Here is a 20,220-nt window from a genome sequence, read left to right on the forward strand (position 1 = left end):
TAACTTGAATGACGTCACCTTCAAAGCAAAAATGACGGCAACTAATTTCATGACGTCAGCCGAAACATGACGTCACCTGATCCACAGATCCAAAGATCCACAGACAGACAGACAACTTATTTTTATATATATAGATATATCTATCTATATATATAAAAATAAGTTGTCTGTGGATGGATGGATGGATGTGTCAGGTGACGTCACCTGAAAAACTGGATCAGGTGACGTCAAAACTGAAAAAACTAAAAAAAGGCAAAAACTACAAAAAAAAACTAAAAACTAATAAAAAAAATAAAAAAGCTAAAAAACTAAAAAAACTATAAAGGTAAAAACCAATAAAAAACTAAAAAAAAAACTGAAAAAACTAAAAAAAGGCAAAAACTACAAAAAAAAACTAAAAACTAATAAAAAAAGCTAAAAAACTAAAAAAACTAAAAAAAATAAAAAAAGGTAAAAAACTAAAAAAAATAAAAAATAAAAAAAAATAAAAAAAAGGAAAAAACTGAAAAATAAGCTAAAATAAAGGTAAAAACCAATAAAAAACTAAAAAAAAAAAGGAAAAAACTAATAAATGACGACACTCAAAGAGAAAGCGACCAGGACAAAAGGAATGTTCGATTAGCAATCAACAAAGCACCGGGACACAGGGAGTATAAATGACGACCAGGACATAAGTTCGACCGGGACACAGGGAATATAAATAACGACCGGGACACAGGGACACAACTACAACGGGGACACCGGGGGAAACAGGGGGATATAAATGACGACCGGGACAAAAAAACTAAAAAGAAAAAAAAACTAAAAACTAATAAAAAAAACTAAAAAATCTAAAAATCTAAATAAGCTAAAAAAGAAAAAAAAAGGAAAAAAATAAAGGAGAAAAACAAAACTAAAAAACGAATGTATATACAGACCGGGACACCGGGATACAAATGACGACCGGGACCCGGGACACAGGGAATATAAATGACGACCGGGACACAGGGACACAACTACAACGGGGACACCGGGGGAAACAGGGGGATGTAAATGACGACCGGGACACCGGGACAGGGAATGGTCGATTAGCAATCACCATCAACAAAGCTCAAGGGCAATCATTAGAATCATGAGGTATAGATCTGAATACAGATTGTTTTCCCATGGACCATTATATGTTGCATGTTCAAGAGTCGGTAAACCTGACAATCTATTTATATGCAAAGACAATGGGACAGCAAAGAATGTTGTATATTCGCAAGTTTTACGTAGTTAAAACCATATATATATATCTATCTATATTCACAGGTGGGACATAGGGACACAACTACAATGGCGCGTAACTATTATGGCGCGTAACGACTTACGCGCGCGGGGGGGCTTGGGGGGGGCGCGAAGCGCCCCCACCAACTAGGTGTTGGGGTGGCGCGAAGCGCCACCCCAACAGCTAGTATATATATATAAATAAGTTGTCGGTGTGTGTATGTTTCTGTCGAGTGACGTCATGTTTGTGTGTCGACTAACGTCATGTTTTCGACTGACGAAATTACAGACCGGGACATCGGGACACAAATGACGACCGGGACACCGGCACAGCTATCTATCTATATATATAAAAATAATTTGTCTGTGTGTGTGTGTGTGTGTCTGTCGAGTGACGTCATGTTTGTGTGTCGACTGACGTCATGTTTTCGACTGACGAAATTACAGACCGGGACATCGGGACACAAATGACGACCGGCACACCGGGACATAGGGAATATAAATGACGACCGGGACACTCAAAGAGAAAGCGACCGGGACACAAGGAATGTTCGATTAGCAATCACCATCAACAAAGCACCGGGACACAAATGACGACCGGGACACAGGGAGTATAAATGACGACCAGGACATAAGTAAAAAAAAACTAATAAAACTAAAAAAAAAAGGTAAAAACTACAAAAAAAAAGAAAAAACCCTAAAAACTAATAAAAAATCTAAAAAACTAAAAAAAACTAAATAAGAAAAAAAAATAAAAAAGGAAAAAAAACTGAAAAATAAAGGAGAAAACCAACACTAAAAAAAAAACTAAAAAGGTAAAAACTACAAAAAAAATTAGAAAGAAAACAGAAAAAAAACTAAAAAAACTAAAAAATAGTAAAAACCAAAAATGACGACGGGGACACAGGGAATGTTCGATTAGCAATCACCATCAACAAAGCTCAAGGGCAATCATTAGAATCGTGAGGTATAACTAAAAAAACAAAAACAAGACCAATTCAAAAACGAATGTATATACAGACTGGGACACCGGGACACAAATGACGACCGGAACACAAGAAATATAAATGACGCCCGGGACACTCAAAGAGAAATCACAGAATGGGACACCGGGATACAAATGACGACCGGGACACATGGAATATAAATGACGACCGGGACACAGGGACACAACTACAACGGGGACGCCGGGGGGCACAGGGAGATATATAAATGACGACGGCGACACAGGGAATGGTCGATTAGCAATCACCATCAACTAAAGTGGCGAAACCCTATAGGCCAGTGTATTCTCCTGATGAGCCCTTTTGTTGGGTTGTTGCCTCTGAATTATTTGTCTTTATTATTTTTTCTATTGTTTGGTAATTGACGACTTATACTTATTGACGACATGACTGCTTGTCCATGGATTATTCTTTATAGTTGATTGTGTTTGGCTATGCTGTTTGACCTATGTGATTATATGGATGAGTAGGGTTAAGGCCTCATTCAAGTGCTGGTCTATATCAATCACTAATTTAGGAAAACAGTCTTCCTTTTCTCCTTCTGTCTCTTTTTTTTTTTTTTTTTTTTTGTGCTGTTGCATTGGTGATTTCTCTTTTCATGATATCAATTCGATACGACAGTATTCCACATATCGTCTAATCGACGTACGCCAAAACAGCTGTTATATTCAGCTCCGAGAACGGTTAAATTTCGCTCTCGCTGTGTTAAAAGAATTTACGGAACTCGACGGAGAGAGACTCTAAGTGCCATCTAATTTTTAAGCAGCCCATGGCCTGGTGTATCAAAGATTATGTAAGGGTCAAATTTATTGCAAAGTCCCGTTTTTGGATAGGGACAAAGTGACCTGTTTGAGCTTAAAGATGTATAATTATTTTACGTAATATTTTCATTCTTAATTCCCAAAAATTTCGATCGAGGGTATAAATTTAAAAGCAAAGGCGGAAAAAGATCCGGTGTCCCACTTGAGCATCTTTTCCCGCCATCAAATTTTGAGTTGGTGAAGTGTAAACTTTAAAATCGCGTGCTCAAAATCAGTGGTCTCGATTCATGAAAATTAGGGGAGAGGAATATTCTTTTTTCTCAAAAATCCTAGAGAATTTTTCCAAATTTTTCAATGAAAATTTGAAAACAAAAGTTTTTCAAAAAAATAATAACGAACAAGAAAATATTCAAAATCTAGGTGGAGAACGCCCCCCCCCCCGCAACTAACGCCACGGCTTAAAAATGGCTATTTTTTATGTAATTAAAAATAGGTTATGTACCTGTTACGAGTAAGCTACCATTTCACTCACCACCAAAGGCGTATCCAGGATTTTTGTTTGGGGGAAGGAAGGTAACACAAAAAACCTCAATAAGACATATAAAAATTTGTTTACATGCATTTATGTTACGTTTTTATGAGTTGGAGAAAAATTCAGTAAGGGGGGGTTCAAACTCCGGTACTCCTCCCCTGGGTATGGACTTGTCACCTACTATATTATTGGCGTTATTATTATTATTAGTTGTTGTTGAATAGGGCTGCCGGTAGATTGCTTACTAAAATTGTCTACTTTGGGGTAATTATAAATTAGATGGTGATATTATTTTTATAGATTGCTGCCTAGTTAGTGTACTTTAAAACAGTACATACTTCTTGAACTTTAGTACAAGCAAAATTATCTTAATTATTAAAATTAAAACTATATTTGTAGAGACTGGTAAGTGGTACATCACCTCCTTTTTTTATTTGATTTACGTTTAATGTCTCAGTGATTATTTTATTTCAAATGCAATGAGAACTTAAACAATTACTACTAGTTGACAACAGTCTATTGATTTACCCTTTTACAGACTGTATATTAATCATGCTTCCGTGTAATTGGGCTTAATTATGTCACTCGATTTTATAGTTGTTTTTTTTAATGTTGTTGTATATGCTTTATATGTTGTTGTGATTTTGATACTTGTGTCTATTACCAATATTGAGCGGCTTCGTTGCTTTATGGTTATCAATGTCTGGTAATTTTAAATCCTGATTCAACAGTTTTTTGTCAGGTAATTTTAAATCGTGATCCAACAGTCTTTTGTCTGGTAATTTTAAATCCTGATTCAACAGTTTTTTGTCAGGTAATTTTAAATCGTGATCCAACAGTCTTTTGTGTGGTAATTTTAAATTATGATCCAACAGTCTTTTATCTGGTAATTTTAAATCGTGATCCAACAGTCTTTTGTCTGGTAATTTTAAATCGTGATCCAACAGTCTTTTGTCTGGTAATTTTAAATCGTGATCCAACAGTTTTTGTCTGGTAATTTTAAATCGTGATCCAACAGTATTTTGTCTGGTAATTTTAAATCACAATCCAACAGTCTTTTACCTGGTAATTTTGGCTGGATAAAGTTCCAGTTTGGAATTAGTTGATTTTTATAATTTGGGATCAAATTATTACCAAATTATAATTGGTAAATTATTACCAAATTATAATTAATTATTACCAAATTATTATCAAATTATAAATTGGGATCAATTTGGGATAATTACCACTAAACTAGCTTCCATCGATCCATCAATAAGTAGTTGCAGCACAAGAACAAATTATGTTAGAATCATTTGCTTAAAGTCGGAACAGAACGAAGAGACCAAGTCAAATAAGTGGTCTGAAAAATCTTCACAGGAATTTGAATCAATGCCTTTTGATTTTGGATACCGCATAAGACTTGAAAACGTTTATATTTGAAGGCAAAATTTCCTCAGCGGGTTTTAAGTTTTGCAAATACATCTCAGCAAAAATTATAAAAATTATTAAAATACAATTAATTTGTGTGATTTTATGTTTTGTTTTTTTGTTTGCTGTAAACGCAACCTTTCATCAAGCTGCGGTATCACAATTATCACAATCCAATTACCACAATATAAATTATCACAATCCAAGATTTCTTTGTGCCAAAAATTGGCTTTGTTAAAAGTAGAATAATTTGGAAATGTTGATTCATTCTAAAATTCCCCAAAAATAGAAATATAAAGCTTTTCAAACATCACATTTTGTCTTTCAACTAAGGTTCATCAGTGCAAAAAAATAAAATAGAATAAAAAAAAATCTGCTAAGGATCAAAATCTGCTGCCTTCAGATTTTTTTTTTTTTTTTAACTATACAACAGTGAAAGAAGTGAAGATAAAGGTTCTCCCTGTGCAAAACATGTTAACTAGGATTATCCTGCTTATTAGATGGCGATTGGGTGTCCATTTACAAACAATTTTCAAGATTTAGAGAATAGACACATGTATTTAAGAATGTGATAGAAAAACCCAATAATGGGTTTTTCAAATCAATAATGAACAAGTAATCTATCGTGATAAAAACTTTATTTTCTGCTTTTTAAAATCTAAATTCTGAGACTGTTACTCAGAAACATTTGATCTGAGATTATCAGCTATTACGTTTCATACATTGTTCCTTGTGTGCATTGCTTATTTTTTGAAATGCAACAGTGACGGTTCTGGCCTCTTTTGCACCCGGGGCAAAATCTTAGTTAGCGTCCCCTCCTCCTGTCTCCCACAAAATTTTTGGGGCAAACACTAAAAAAATTTGCGTTTGTTAAAACAATTATTTTCAGTTTATTGTTAACAAAAAATTTATTTTTAATTGTTTTATTATTAACAATTATTTTTAATTATTATAATTTGATTATTTTTTAATTTATTTTTATTTTATTGATATAGTAATTATTTTTATTTATTAACGACACCCTCTACTTTAGTTTTAATAAAAATAAAATTACAAAAGGATTATAACAGTAAAGATAACTGATTTGAAACTTCGTAACCCTGAAATTTTTGCGTCTGAGGCAAATGCCCTGTCTTTTCCACCCCTCAAACAGCCTCTGAAATAAAAAAAAAACTGTATTTATCGTTGTTTTTGTATATCACTAAAGGTCTTTGAAGAAACCAATTTTTAAAACAAATTCGCTTGAATCCTAATCCCTTCAACCTAAATTTGTTTTCTTATCAATAGATGGTTCATTACTGTTCGTCGTTTTTCATTTGAAAATTCTCTGAGAAATTCTCAATAGAAAAGTGCAAAAAAAGGTCTCAGGTGGACCAAAATTTCTAAAAAAAAAATCCTGACAAACGAGGCGTGTTTTTAAAGCAAGGTCCGTTTGAACATATCTACGCAACGAATGTCCTGTGGTGGCTCAGTGGATTTGACCTTAGCTTGGTAATACGGGACCCAGAGTTCGAATCACGCTGCAGGAATGCACTGCAGGGCCGACGCAGGGACCTTAGTAGTCAAGAAGTGTCGTTAATTCTTAAATAAATAATAAATCTACGCAACGAAAGATTATTTCAAAATAGTAAATTTATTTTCAGAGAGAGCACACTTTACTCTATTTAACAGCATAGTTGCCAGGTTTGTTCAGACACTTATCCTACCTCTCAACTAATTTTAAAGTAACCTCTGTATAAAACTTGCTGTCAGCTTCGGTAATCCAAAATTCACTGACATTTTTACGTCGACGTCATCATTGTCACGGTTGCCACTTAGGTATTGCTTGAGATCACAGCTAAGATACCAATGCAGTTATTAAAACTCCATTTATTTTTGGGACACAGTGCGCGGTAGCGATGCTAGTGGCTGGAGACTGGCAGTCTGAATCTAAAAGTCGGAGTAATTCACAGCTTAGATACCAATACAAAACAAAATTGCGTTCCCACCTATGGTGTTATAGTACGATCTACGCGTCGGAGCGCGGGCTTGGAGGAAGCGCCAAGTTCAGAGCTCTGTACTAAAAGCTTCTCATGGGCAAGATAGGAGTTTTCATACCTGTATTGATATCTAAGCTATGCTTGAGGTGGAGAAACGGGTGGTAAACGCTCGGCGCATGATCAGAACTGTTGGGTGAATGGCCTAAAAATTCCCTGGGCAAAACTGTCCAACGAATTACAGGTCTAACCTGCAGCATGAGGTCATGCACTGTCATGAAGAAGGACAATTCCCTTTTTTCAGGATGCTACGTGTTTTCTATTCCATGTTCTGTTGCCTTGATTTGGGTGTGATATCTCCAGTTCAACCGGTTGCCACCTCAGTAAGAACCATTATGATGATGGCGATGATGTAAAAACGGCAGTGAACCTATGGTTATCGGTGCTGGTGGTAAATTTCTATGAAAAGGTTACTTTAAAATTAGTTGAGAAGAATAATAAGTGTTTGAACAAGCTTGTCAACTATGCCATTAAATAGGGTAAAGTATGTACTTTATGAAAATAAATTCACTTTTTTAAAATTATCTTTCGTTGTTTAGTTGTGTTCAATCGGTCCTTACTTTAAAAACACGCCTTGTATAAAAAAATAAGCTTCTAAAATGGAGGCAATGGGCCTTTGACCCTCGATCCTGAAGGGTCCACCCAAGGTTGTATCTAGGAGGTGGTTCTGACTCGTAAAAACAAAATGAAAATGAATATAAAGGAAATTTCAATGCGTTTTTAAGTTTTTTGCAAAAAAAAACGAAAAAATACCCCTCCCTCGAACGAAAATTAGGGATGTGCCCTTGGATCCACCCCACAACACTTTAGGCTGTCAAAAAAAAACAAAGGTATTGCGTCAAATGAGTAGTTTTCATTTGTATACACAAAGAATTATATTTAATAAATTAAAATTATTTCTATGTGCTCTAAGCTTTCGACAAAGTTTCGTCACAAGAAATTAAATGAAACAAGAACCTTAGCGAAATTTGAAACAAACAATAAGGGAATATATTTCGTGTTTGCCTTGATATATCTTTAGAATAATGATGTGCAAGGCCGTATCCATGGGGATGGGCTTTACCCCACCCCCCATGAAATGTTTGTCCGACTTGTGAAAATAATAAAATTGTCTAAAAACACATTTTTGATACACTTCAAAGCTTTTTCGTCCCCCTTCCTTGAGAATATAGCTCCACAATCCTGGAGACGGCCTTGATTATCTATAAAAAAATATTTTTGCGTTATATGAACTACTAGCAGGGTTCAACTAAGGACAAAAGAAGTTGAAATAAATAAATAAAAGTAGTTGAAATAAATATATAAAAAATCCGTATTTTGGAATAAGCCCTTGGCTTAATTGTATCTGTATTTTGTTTGAAAACGTAACCCGAGCTTTCATGGGACTTTGAAATTCCATTTATTTTACAAGAATATTTAGATTGAGGATATATTCCAGAACTCAATTATCATTAATTTTTATTCCTACACAACATATAACACAAAATTGCAGACAATTTTTGTTGCTATAAGTGCAGAACAAGCTCCACTATCAGCCCCCTTTATGTATTATACGTGTTTTAGTGTCTAAAAATGTTGTTATATCCCATTTTAGGCCAAAGGTAATAACAAATAATTAATGATTGTTCATTATAATCGAGTTCAGGAACACATCCCTAGACTCAGATTAACCGCTCAATTTGTGTGGAGCTTCAAGGTTTATTAGACCAAGCCGCAGCATGAATATTATAAAGTATTCAAAATTTGGCTAAGAAATGGGACACATCAATTTGCGCGGGTTGGGAAGTTTCCCAAAGCGTCTAAGTAATAGCTTCAACATGTTTTCTATATTCCAAATGTAATTCGCTAGAAATTTGTAATTGCGCACGCGCGAAGGCAGAATCATGACGAAAAATGTGTAAGTGATGTGTCCTAAAAATCTTATTGTTATCGAGAGTATAGGAATTTCAGCAAGCTGACTCTAGAATGCCAGTTCTGTGTCTTTCAGTGTGTTTCTGCGCAAACACCTCCTCTCTTTTTATTTGCTATTGTCTTTCATGCTATTTCTTTCATTCACTCTCAGTAGGTCGAAATAGACATATCGTGTATCTGAAACTTGACAAATAGACATGAAGCAAGATGATTTTTATATTGTCATTGAGTTTTAGTCTAGAGTGCTTTTATATTCGGAAAATAATTAGATCTCGTGTCTTGTTTTATATAAAATGTACTTTTTGTATTATACGGCGATCTCTGATTGACGAATTTTGTATTGTCTTGCCTTGAAAATAAACGCAGTTTTCAATTTTCTTTCCTTCTTTTTATTGTGACAACTGTAGTTTTTGTCCCTTTTGAGCGGTTATCGTCTCACCAAAAAAATTAAATGGCTTAACTCGCACTTTTCAAATATGGTTCAAAAGAGTGAAAAGAAATCTTCTACCGATTGCATTTGTTGACGCAAGTTCACTTCATAGGAGCTGGAAACGGGAGAACATAGCGTGGACTAACAAGTACTTCTTAACCTTGAACCAAAATTTCAGCACAGTATACCAGAATGATGCCGTATTATTTAGCTACGTGGCATATTATTTTCTTATTCAAATTCTCAAAAAAAAGTTTTTCTTCTGAAAGGCCTAAATTTTGTTTCACGCTCTCTTAATATCACATTACGTCATCAATGGAAACAGAATTACTAAACTCTTCGACAATTTTGACCAAAATGGCTATCTCAAAATTCTTATTTAATATCATATGTGGTTACGGGGCGGGTGGCAAAAAAGCGCATGCGAGGACGGCTGATTGCCTTTCAATAACTTCTAGCACTTGAAAGAGGCATTGAATTTCTAATTGATGACTTTCCTCAAGTTTCTACGGCCATCTCCACACACTGGTGGCGGGAAAGAAAATAACTGAAAAGGACGCAATAAAGACACATGACTCTTTACTATAGGCAACACAGGGGCGTTACAGAGACGTAAGAAAGAATTGCGGCAAAATCGTAGTTGATGCCATAATTTCTTTTTCCTAGTCCAATCATTTTCTGAAGTAGTTCTGTGGGATCCTTGGTTTTCCCTAGAAGATAAAAGCAATAAAACCAAAAATATGACAAAACTATTAATAAGAAGATAGATATTGATGTATTTGGACTACTTTCTTGGCTATTCTTTAGAGAATTTAAAATGCTCTTTTTGTTTGAAAAATTTAATGAAACATCATGACAGAAAAATTATGAGCCTGTTTCCAAATTCAGCGCTAAGTCACAGATTCAGATTCATTTATTCAAAATTTCATATTCATCAAAATCTTCAACTTGCCCAAATGGAGGGACAAGCTCGACTACTGGACAAGACATATAAAGAAAATTTAACAATCCTCATTGATAAAGAACAAACAAAAAATGAACCACTATTTCATCAATAAAAAAACAACAAAAAAACAGTATCTTTAATCAGAGTATTTGAGGTGGAGTAAGTGGAGTTGGGCCAAAATAAAATATAAAATAAAAAAATTGTACCAACCGTTCTTGCAAGCAGATTCCATTATATAACTTTTAAATCGTCTCTTGAAAGATCCTTTTGGTAACTCAACAAATTTATTTAATGAATTTTGTTGTCTATTGATGGGATCATATACCGGAGGTTGAAACGGGATCTTTCATTTTTCACCAGAGGTAGTTTGTACGGGTTAACACATCTAGTTAGTAGTGAATTTTGATGTTTGGACAGTAAATTCTGGTCAAAAAAGAAATTACGTACATGTTGAATCTTAAAAAACCAACTAGATAATAGGAGATGAGATTTCTGTGTAAGAGTCATTATGTCTAGAAACAGGTAAGAGGTACGTGTTCCAGAGTGGATATCTGTACTCCTCGGGGGTTGTAAAAACTTATCTAGAATTCGAATCGCTTTGTTTTGCAGGGTTTAATATGTGATTTAAAAGTCAACAAAAATATAGCTGAGCAATATTGGAGGTGTGCATCAATTAGGCAAAAATATAGGATTCTTAGAACCTTATATGAGAATAAAAATTTTTGTCGGTGGAGCAAACCTATATTTCTTGATAATTTTAGTCTCAACAGCGAAATATGTGTTTTAAAATTCATGGTAGGGTCAAAAACAATACCTAAATATTTTGCTGTGTATACTCTTTTGATTTCATGAATTATATCAATGGTAATTTTATTCAGAGAAATATTTTTCAACCTTTGCCTTGATCTCTCATAAATAATAAATTCTGTTTTAAAAAAATTAGGGACAAGTTTTTTAATTTTGAACCAATTTTTGATGGATTTTGCAACTTCAATTAGTTTTTCTTTCAGTGCATCTAATGTTGGTGCTTTTAAACTTGCTGCAGTATCATCCGCAAACATAATTGTTAATGCATTTTCAGGAGTAGATTTAGGGAGATCATTTAAATATATTAAAAATAATAGAGGTCCTAAAATTGAACCTTGCGGTACACCGATATTATTATTCGATTTCTCAGATGAATATTCACCATAAACATCTACCACAAACCTTCGATTGTGCAAATATGATTTGATTAATTTTAAAGGTGCTCCTCTTATTCCCGTATTTTCAAAGTTTTTAAATAGAATTTCGTGATTTAAAGTGTCGAAAGCTTCCTTAATATCAAAAAACAATGCAGCTGCTAAATAATTATCATCTAAAGCATCATTAATGAAAATATGTGTTGCGGCGACGGCATCTTTTATCTTTTAAAAAACCAAACTGGAACTTCGAAAAAAAATTTATCTTTTCCAGAAATGATGTAAGTCTATACTTCATTATTTTTTCAAAAACTTTAGCCAGTGGGGAAAGGAGTGCAATAGGACGGTAATTATTGGGATCTTGAGCCTCACCTTTTTTAAATATAGGGATTATTTTAGCCTTTTTCAGAAGATCAAGGAAAACACCATTTTTTATGCTCGTATTTATAACATTTGCAAGAGGTTCATATATTACTCCTGATATTTTCTTCAAAATATTAGTCGATATATCATCTACGGAAGCCGAATTTCTTCTCTTTAAATCAACAATAGCTTTTTGGTATTCATCAAATGATACTGGTAGCATATACAATGATCTATCTTCGTTTTGGGGCAAAAATCGTGTATAATCTGATGACTCATCCAAAAGATCTCTAACCAATTCTTCACCAATTTTACTGAAATTTTTAGCAAATAATTCCGCGATATCCTTTTTTTCAGTTGATTCAGTATTGTCATTTTCATTACTATGAAAAGTCGGTATTGCTCTTGGTTTATTTTTATTTAATTTATCACGCAAGATTTCCCACATTTTCTGCTGGGACGCAGCTGAAGATATTTCCTTCTCATAATAATTTCTTTCACTTTCTCTCAAAGTTCTAGTCAGAGTATTTTTTTTACAATTTGAATTTCTGGATGTTTTCATCAGACGGATAATTGCATTTAATTTTGTATAGTCTATTTTTTCATTAATACATTTTAAGAAATTATCAAACCGCGATCTGAAATATCGTTTAATATGACAACAGTTGAAAAACAAGTACTATTAGAAAAAATATTGTCAATTAATGTTGCTCCATTATCATCTATTCGAGTTGGAATTAGACATGATGGGAGCAGTCTTTGACAAAGCATTAGTTCTAAAAATTCTCTTATCTTCGAATCATTTTGCTTTGCTTCAATTTTAATTATGTCTAGGTTGAAATCACCAAAAATAAATATTTGCTTATTCATTTGTGATATTTTATTTAATAGAATTTCAAATTGCATCAAAAGTTGATCTATGCTTCCGGAAGGTGGGCGATATAAAGATATCATAATTGTTGATTTTTTATTAACTTCACATTCCAGAATACACGTTTCAAAAATCATTTCTATATTCCAAATCATTAGGTCTCGTCTTATTTTCGATTTTAACTCTTTTCTTATGATAAATCCCAATCCACCATGCTGATGGTGTTTTCTACTCTCATCAACAAAATCATAATACAAAAAACATTACATCGTTAATATTCCTATCATTTAAGAAAGTTTCATTTACCGCTAAAGCTTTAATTTTATTTTTATTAATTATGTCATTTATGAGCTCAATGCTACTAAGTAAACCTCTGCAGTTAAAACTAGAAAAACGTACATTACTGCATGTGGGGATAGAATCATTCATAAATGAATATTTGTTTTTGGGGCTATCTTCCAAAATTTCTGCTTCATTATCCTTCACATCCCTCATGCATTCCAGTATATCAAATGGATTTTCCTCTAACTGTTTAGTTCTGCTTGCAAGATCAGGTAAATTATGTAAACTCAACATCATAAATCAACAAAAAAGCCTCACTCCAGTTAATCAACAATTTAACGAAAGACTCAAAAAAGAAAACTAATCTAAGCACATATAACAACCGCATACGTCGGAGAATTCCATTTCGTTTCGGTGGAAGTATGTTCATTCTTTCTCATTCAACAGAGAACACGCACATTTTGGCACCAATGTGTGCACACCAACACATATTTGCGCATTTATATAATGACTATTATGAACAAATCCTAACAAATCACTAAAAATGACAAAAAAAACAAATAAGAAAAATAACACAATTTATTCGACTGGTGGGATGTTATACAACTTTTTTTTGTTTCACCCCGTCTTGGTCTATGTAGCATAATGTGGGTGGGATCCATGCAACAAAACCTTTATCCTTCATTTCTTTCTTTTTTTGATTCAGCGTAGCGCGAATCTCCCTGCAGGTCTTACTAACATCATCACTGAAGAAAACTCCTTTGTAATCAAATTTTGTCGCTTTATCAAGGTATTTTTTCCAAAGCTGGTCAGGTAAATGTTTATTCGCTTGAAGTACCGAGAATTGGTCATCTGAGTTCATGAGTCGTATTTTCACAAATTTATCATGTGCTTCTTTAACTTCAAAATTAATTCTTAATTGTAAGAAGTTTTCCAGCAAATGTTCCATTTTCGTCGAGGCCTCCGGCACCGAGGCAGCCTTTAAATTCCAAGCAATAATGTTGTCTTTCTTTTCCAAATTCTCCAATATGAGGACCTTATCAGTGAGAGGGCCTAATCCATGGGTTTCTTTCTTTCGTATATCTTTTAATTCTGCCTGAATCTCTATTATTGTATCCGAGTGGGTCGCAGTTATGATTTCAATATCATTCACTTTGGAGGTTAGACCACTAATGTCTGAACGGATTTCGGATAATTCAGATCTCAAACTTTGTATCTCTTCCAGCGTTGCTTTAACTGTTTCTAAAATCTGATGGACTGAACTGGTCAGCGTATCAATCAAATCACGTATTGTCCCTTGGGCTGTTGAATCTTGCATAGATAATCGTTTGGATTCCATATCATTACGTCTCTTTTTCTTGGTCATAATAACTATTCACAGGTGTTCACAAGATTAGCATGAAATAAGTCAAAATGTGCGCTCTCCGACACTGAGATGTTAACTCGAGGAAAGCATTAAATGAACTGACACATCAGAAGGAAAATTCAAATTTGAGAAACTGAAAACTTGTTTCTCATTACAGTCACTAAATAGTCATAATCTTCCAAACAAAAAAGAAAATTAAACTGCCTCACCCCTACCGACAGCTTTCACGTAATCTTCACGATCAACTCGATTTTGAGCCATCCTATTGTCTAGCCTCTCTTTATTGTGGTCTAAAGACCAGTATGGCGGTAGAAACTCCGGTTTCATTGAATCAATAAAATGCTTTCTCCAGAGTATTTCCAGGCTTAATAAACCCTCAGGTTTCCTGTACGTAGCAGCTTACAACTTTACGGCCATGCGGTTCTTTGTTAACCGATTGTGTTCCAATCTTTAAAGCTTCTTCAAGTACTTCGCTAGTCAACAAATTGACATTGTAATACTCAGTAATTATCGCTTCAAGTTCAGCAAGCCTGTCGAATGGAATTTTATCTTTAGCGGATTTGATGGTTCTTGCCGCTGATACAACTTTCTTCAACAAAGGATCTTTGGTTGCTTTGACGTTGTCTATGGCCCCAATTGGAGCTCTACATTCCTCAGCCAGTCGCTTACGTAGCGCCTGATCGCAATTATTACTAATTTTATGACATGTGACACATAACCAAAGAACGTCGTGAGACTGATGGCTTTTCAGGATGTTCGGTAAATGCTTACGATATTCTTTCGGGACAACATTTTTTCTCACACAGGATTCTGTTTGACCACATACAACACAGCGGATTATTTTAGGTGTCTGATAATATTTATCACATACTCCAACAGGTCGCCACTTTGGTTCTGACTTCAGTTGAATCGTAAAAGGGTCTTCCTTCACCTGTTTTGCAAGGTCTCTACTAAGGTACCAGTCAGCATTTTTGCGACCAAGGGTGCGCAAAATTTCACCATCTGGTGCTACTAAGTAGCAAGTTAAATTCGATGGGTGTTTCTCTGATGAAGAATTATTCCAATCTCCCTTGAGAGGAGGCACGAGTCGAACTGTAAAAGGGTTTTCCTTCACCTGTATTCCACAGCCTTTATTAATGTACCAGTTAGCCTTTAGGCGACCAGCGCGACCACGCAAAATTTCGCCGTCTGGTGCTACTATGAAGCAACTATCTTGATAGCATGAGCCTTTCATTGGCGGAAAATCATTTCTATCTTCCTTCATTTCTATCTTCCTATCAATCTTAAATTCACACTAATATGTTTCCCTTTAGGCGAGCAGTTTTATTCCAGATTTGACATCATTTTTAGATGTCAGTTAGATGACGTCATAATTAGGCTCTAATACTAATCCACTCTTGTGTCATAATTAACTAATCCTGAGATGACGTTATAATTAGAGTTGATGATCTGATAATCTGATCTGCCGTCGTGATTCGTTAACACAACATGTTTATCATAATGATAATGATTTCCAGCATCTTTCAATTAGGTATTTAATGAATTCTTAACAAAGAATTCATTAATTACCTTGGGTAGCCGTTCGGCCCGACAGTTATAGCTACGCAGGAGTTGGTGTTGTCATCTGTATTGGAAAAATGCATCGCCTGGTAGCGAGGTTGAAAGGTCTTTTTGACAAACCAATACTGCCTAAAATTTATAATTCAAAATTTGCACATCATTTTTTTTCATCCTTCCATTTTTAAAGATTTTAAGTAAAAGGAATAAAAAGCGTATCCGCGTATACTTTTTCTGGTTTTGTAAATATTTTCTTGAAATCCAGCTATGATTCAGAAATAAGTGTATAATTTACAATAAATAATAGTAAATTAGTTTTTGTAAATTATTGTAATAATTTACAATAAATAACCGAGTCAAACTCAAAACGAGCAAACATTAACATGAGTGTGGCTGACAACCCCCCTGTCTTCTCAAAACCAGAGCGTAACTTCCACTTTACTGAAAACAAAATATATTTTAAATTTTTTCAGTTTTTATGGCACTTGGTATTAGCCAAGCAAAATATAGCAATCGCAAATTCTGTCGGTCTGTAGGTACCGGTTTCACTACTTTAGGCACTTCCAGGTAAGCTAGGACGACGAAATTTGGCGGGCGTATCAGTGACCGGACCAGATTAAATTAAGAATAGTCATTTTCCCGATTTGACGCCTGGGGGGAGTGGGGGTGGTGGTGGTTAATTCAGAAAAATAGAAAAAATGAAGTATTTTTAACATACGAACGGTTGATCAGATCTTAATGAAATTTAATGTTTGAAAGGACATCGTGTCTCAGAGCTCTTATTTTAAATCCCAACCCGATCTGGTGATATGGGGGGAGTTGGGAGGGGGAAACCTAAAATATTGGAAAACACTTAGAGCGGAAGGATCGGGATGAAACATGGTGGGGAAAATAAGAGCAAATTCTAGATACATGATTGACATAACCGGAACGGATCCGCTCTCTTTGGGGTAGTTGGGGGGGGGGGAGGGCTAATTCTGAAAAATTAGTAAAAATGAGGTATTTTTAACTTACAAACGGGTGATCGGATCTCAATGAAATTCAATATTTAGAAGAATATCATGTCTCAAAGCTCTTATGTTAAATCCTGACCAGATCTGGTGACATTGGGCGAGGTTGGGGGGAGACCTAAAATTATGGAAAACGCTTAGAGTGGAGGTATCGGGATGAAACTTGGTAGGATAAATAAGCAGAAGTCTTAGATACGTGATTGAAATAATTGGAACGAATCCGCTTTATTTGGGGGAATTGGGGGGGGGGTGGATTAATTCTGAAAAATTAGAAAAATGACGTATTTTTATCGTACGAAAAAGTGATCGGATCTTCATGAAAATTCATATTTAGAAGGAACTCGTAATTCAGATCTCTTGTTTTAAATATCAACCGGATCCAGCGTCATTGGGGGGGGGGGCGGAAATCTTAGAAAATGTTTAAAGCGGAGAGATCAGGATGAAACTGGATGGGAAGAATAAAACAAGTCTATACATGACTGACATAACCGGACCGAATCCGCTCTATTTGGTGGAGTTGGGGGGGGGGGGCAACGCGAAAAAATGAGGTATTTGTAACTTAGGAACGGGTGATCAGATCTTTATGAAATTTGATATTTAGAAGGATCTTGTGCTTTAAAGCTCTTGTTTTAAATTCCGAGCAGATCCTGTGACATTGGGGGGAGTTGGAGGGGGAAATCGGAATTGTTGGAAAACGTGAAAATTGGGGTATTTTTATCTTACGAATAAGTGATCGGATCTTAATGAAACTTGATATATCGAAGGATTTTATGTCTCAGATGCTGGATTTTTGACTCGAATTGGATCCGAAGACATAGGGGGTTAGAGGCGGGAAACAAAAATCTTGGAAAACGCTTAGAGTGGAGAGATCGGGATCAAACTTGATGGGAACATTAAGCACAAGTTCTAGATACGTGATTGACATAATTGGAACGGATCCGTTCTCTAGGGAGGAGCTGGCGGGTGTTAATTTGGAAAAATTAGAAAAATTGGGGCATTTTTAACTTAAGAACGTGTTACCGGATCTTAATGAAATTTGATATTTAGATGGAATTTATGTCTCAGAGCTCTTATTTCAAATTCTGACCAGATCTGTTAACATTTGGGGGAGTTGGAGGGGATATCGGAAATCTTGAAAAACGCTGAGAGTGGAGGAATCGGGATGAAGCTTGGTGGATAGAATAAGCAAATATCATAGATATGTGAATGACGTAACAGTACTGGATTCGCTCTCTTTGGGGGAGTTGGGGGGAGGGGCTCAGCGCTTTGGCACTTCTGGACGTGCTAGGACGATGAAAATTGTTAGGCGTGTCAGGGAGCTGCACAAATTGACTTGATAAAGTTTTTTTTCCCAGATTCGACCATCTGGGGGGCTAAAGGGAGAGAAAAAATATGAAAAAATGAGGTATTTATGACTTACGAGTGGGTGATCGGATCTTAATGAATTTTGATATTTAGATGGATATCGTGACTCAGAGCTCTTATGTTAAATCCCGACCGGCATTAAGCCTCTGATTTTCCTTTTAAATCAATCTATTGATTCATTGAATTTTGTCAGAGCTCATACCATATGAGCTCTTGGCTCTTAGCTCTTTTGGCCCCGTCACAAGTGCCATATGAGCTCTTAGCTCTTGTTGACTTTAAGAAATAAAATTTATTAATACTTAAAAGAATAAATATCAGTAAATGTAAATTAAAATAACGATTCCCGATCATTTGCTTTTTCCAGCCAAGTGCAAATTATGTTCTAGTCCTGAGAAGGCATGGGGATTGGGGAAGACATGTTAATTTTTACTCATTTTGAATTTGACTTGGTTATTTATTTTAATTTCTGTTCGTTTTGGGTTTCATTTATTTATTGATGAAGATTTGAGGTAGTTTTACACATGGACGATTATTTGACTTTATTTTTGCTCAATTTAATGAAGCTCTTTAACCCAAAATCACAATATATTTATTTCCTAACTCAGCTTCTAAATTATTTAAAAAATTACAAGCAAGAAATGAATAAAATGAAAAATAACATCTTAAAACTCATTGTTAGAATATTTTTTTTATTAGCTTTGTCTATAAATTCTTAAACCATTTTATGTCATTAACTGTCTTATCAATACTATTCCATTATTTTATTCTTCGATAGATAAAGGAGAGCTTAGACCTTGTAGTCCTGGCAATTGGAGCAGACACGCCTTGCTTCTTTGAGTATTATGATTGTGGCAATCAGACCTAAACTGAAAAATGACTGAGAAATATAAAGGTAAGTTATTATTATTATACTTGAACATAAATGACAAGTGATAGACAACGTCATTGCAGTACTGCAATGATACATAGGAAAATGACGTCACCGACATGAATCTTTTTTCCAAAATTAAGGCTCTTAACGAATTTTCTCAGACTTCTGACCTATCTAGATAATTTTTCTTTATTCGAGAAAATTTCAAGATGCCAATTTTCCCGCAAAAACATTGAGCTGTTTCGAGAAATATAAATACACACAAATACATATAATTTTTGCTCATTTATAAAGATAGAATATATATATAAATATATATATATATATATATCTATATATATAAAAATAAGTTGTCTGTCTGTGTGTCTGTCTGTCTGTCAGGTGACGTCATGTTTCTGTGTTGACTGACGTCATCAAGTTAGTTGTCGTCATTTTTGCTACGACGGTGACGTCATTCAAGATATTTAAGACATATGTTCACGTAGAAATCTATTAATGTTTAAGTTTAAAATGACTGATGAACTTACAATGGCAAAAGCCGATGAAGATGCTCAAAGAGTCTATGCTAAAAAACTTGCTGCTGATAGAGAAAGTCAGAAAAGAAAGCGTGCTGAGGAATCAAAAGAACAGCAAGGAAACAGGCTTGAGGCTGATAGAGAAAGAAAGAACAGAAAGCGTGCCGAGGAATCAAAAGAACAGCAAGGAAACAGGCTTGAGGCTGATAGAGAAAGAAAGAACAGAAAGCGTGCCGAGGAATCAAAAGAACAGCAAGGAAACAGGCTTGAGGCTGATAGAGAAAGAAAGAACAGAAAGCGTGCCGAGGAACTACCAGAGCAACGCGGAAGCAGACTTGCTGCTAAAAGAGAAAGTAAAAAAAGAAGGCGTCCCGAGGAATTACAAGAACAGCAAGAAATCAGGCTTGCTGCTGATAGAGAAAGTAAGAAAAGAAAGCGTGCCGAGGAATCACAAGAACAGCAAAAAATCAGGCTTGCTGCTGATAGAGAAAGTAAGAAAAGAAAGCGTGCCAAGGAATCAGAGCAACCTGAAAGTTATCGCCTGGCATTCAGGTACAACCCAGT

At 35.0% G+C, this 20,220-nt stretch overlaps 1 long non-coding RNA gene across 1 annotated transcript in view; it reads left to right on the forward strand.

Annotated features, from left to right (window-relative positions):
* The window catches only part of LOC136037916 (uncharacterized), a 31,431-nt gene extending 22,154 nt beyond the window's left edge, over positions 1-9,277 (forward strand). The window contains exon 2 of the long non-coding RNA XR_010620081.1: positions 8,685-9,277. This is a non-coding gene — a long non-coding RNA (uncharacterized LOC136037916). The remainder of the gene's footprint in view (positions 1-8,684) is intronic.
* The last annotated feature ends 10,943 nt before the right edge of the window (positions 9,278-20,220 follow it).

Source organism: Artemia franciscana, chromosome 17, assembly GCF_032884065.1.
Source record: "Artemia franciscana chromosome 17, ASM3288406v1, whole genome shotgun sequence".
In the NCBI taxonomy this organism is placed as follows: domain Eukaryota; kingdom Metazoa; phylum Arthropoda; class Branchiopoda; order Anostraca; family Artemiidae; genus Artemia; species Artemia franciscana.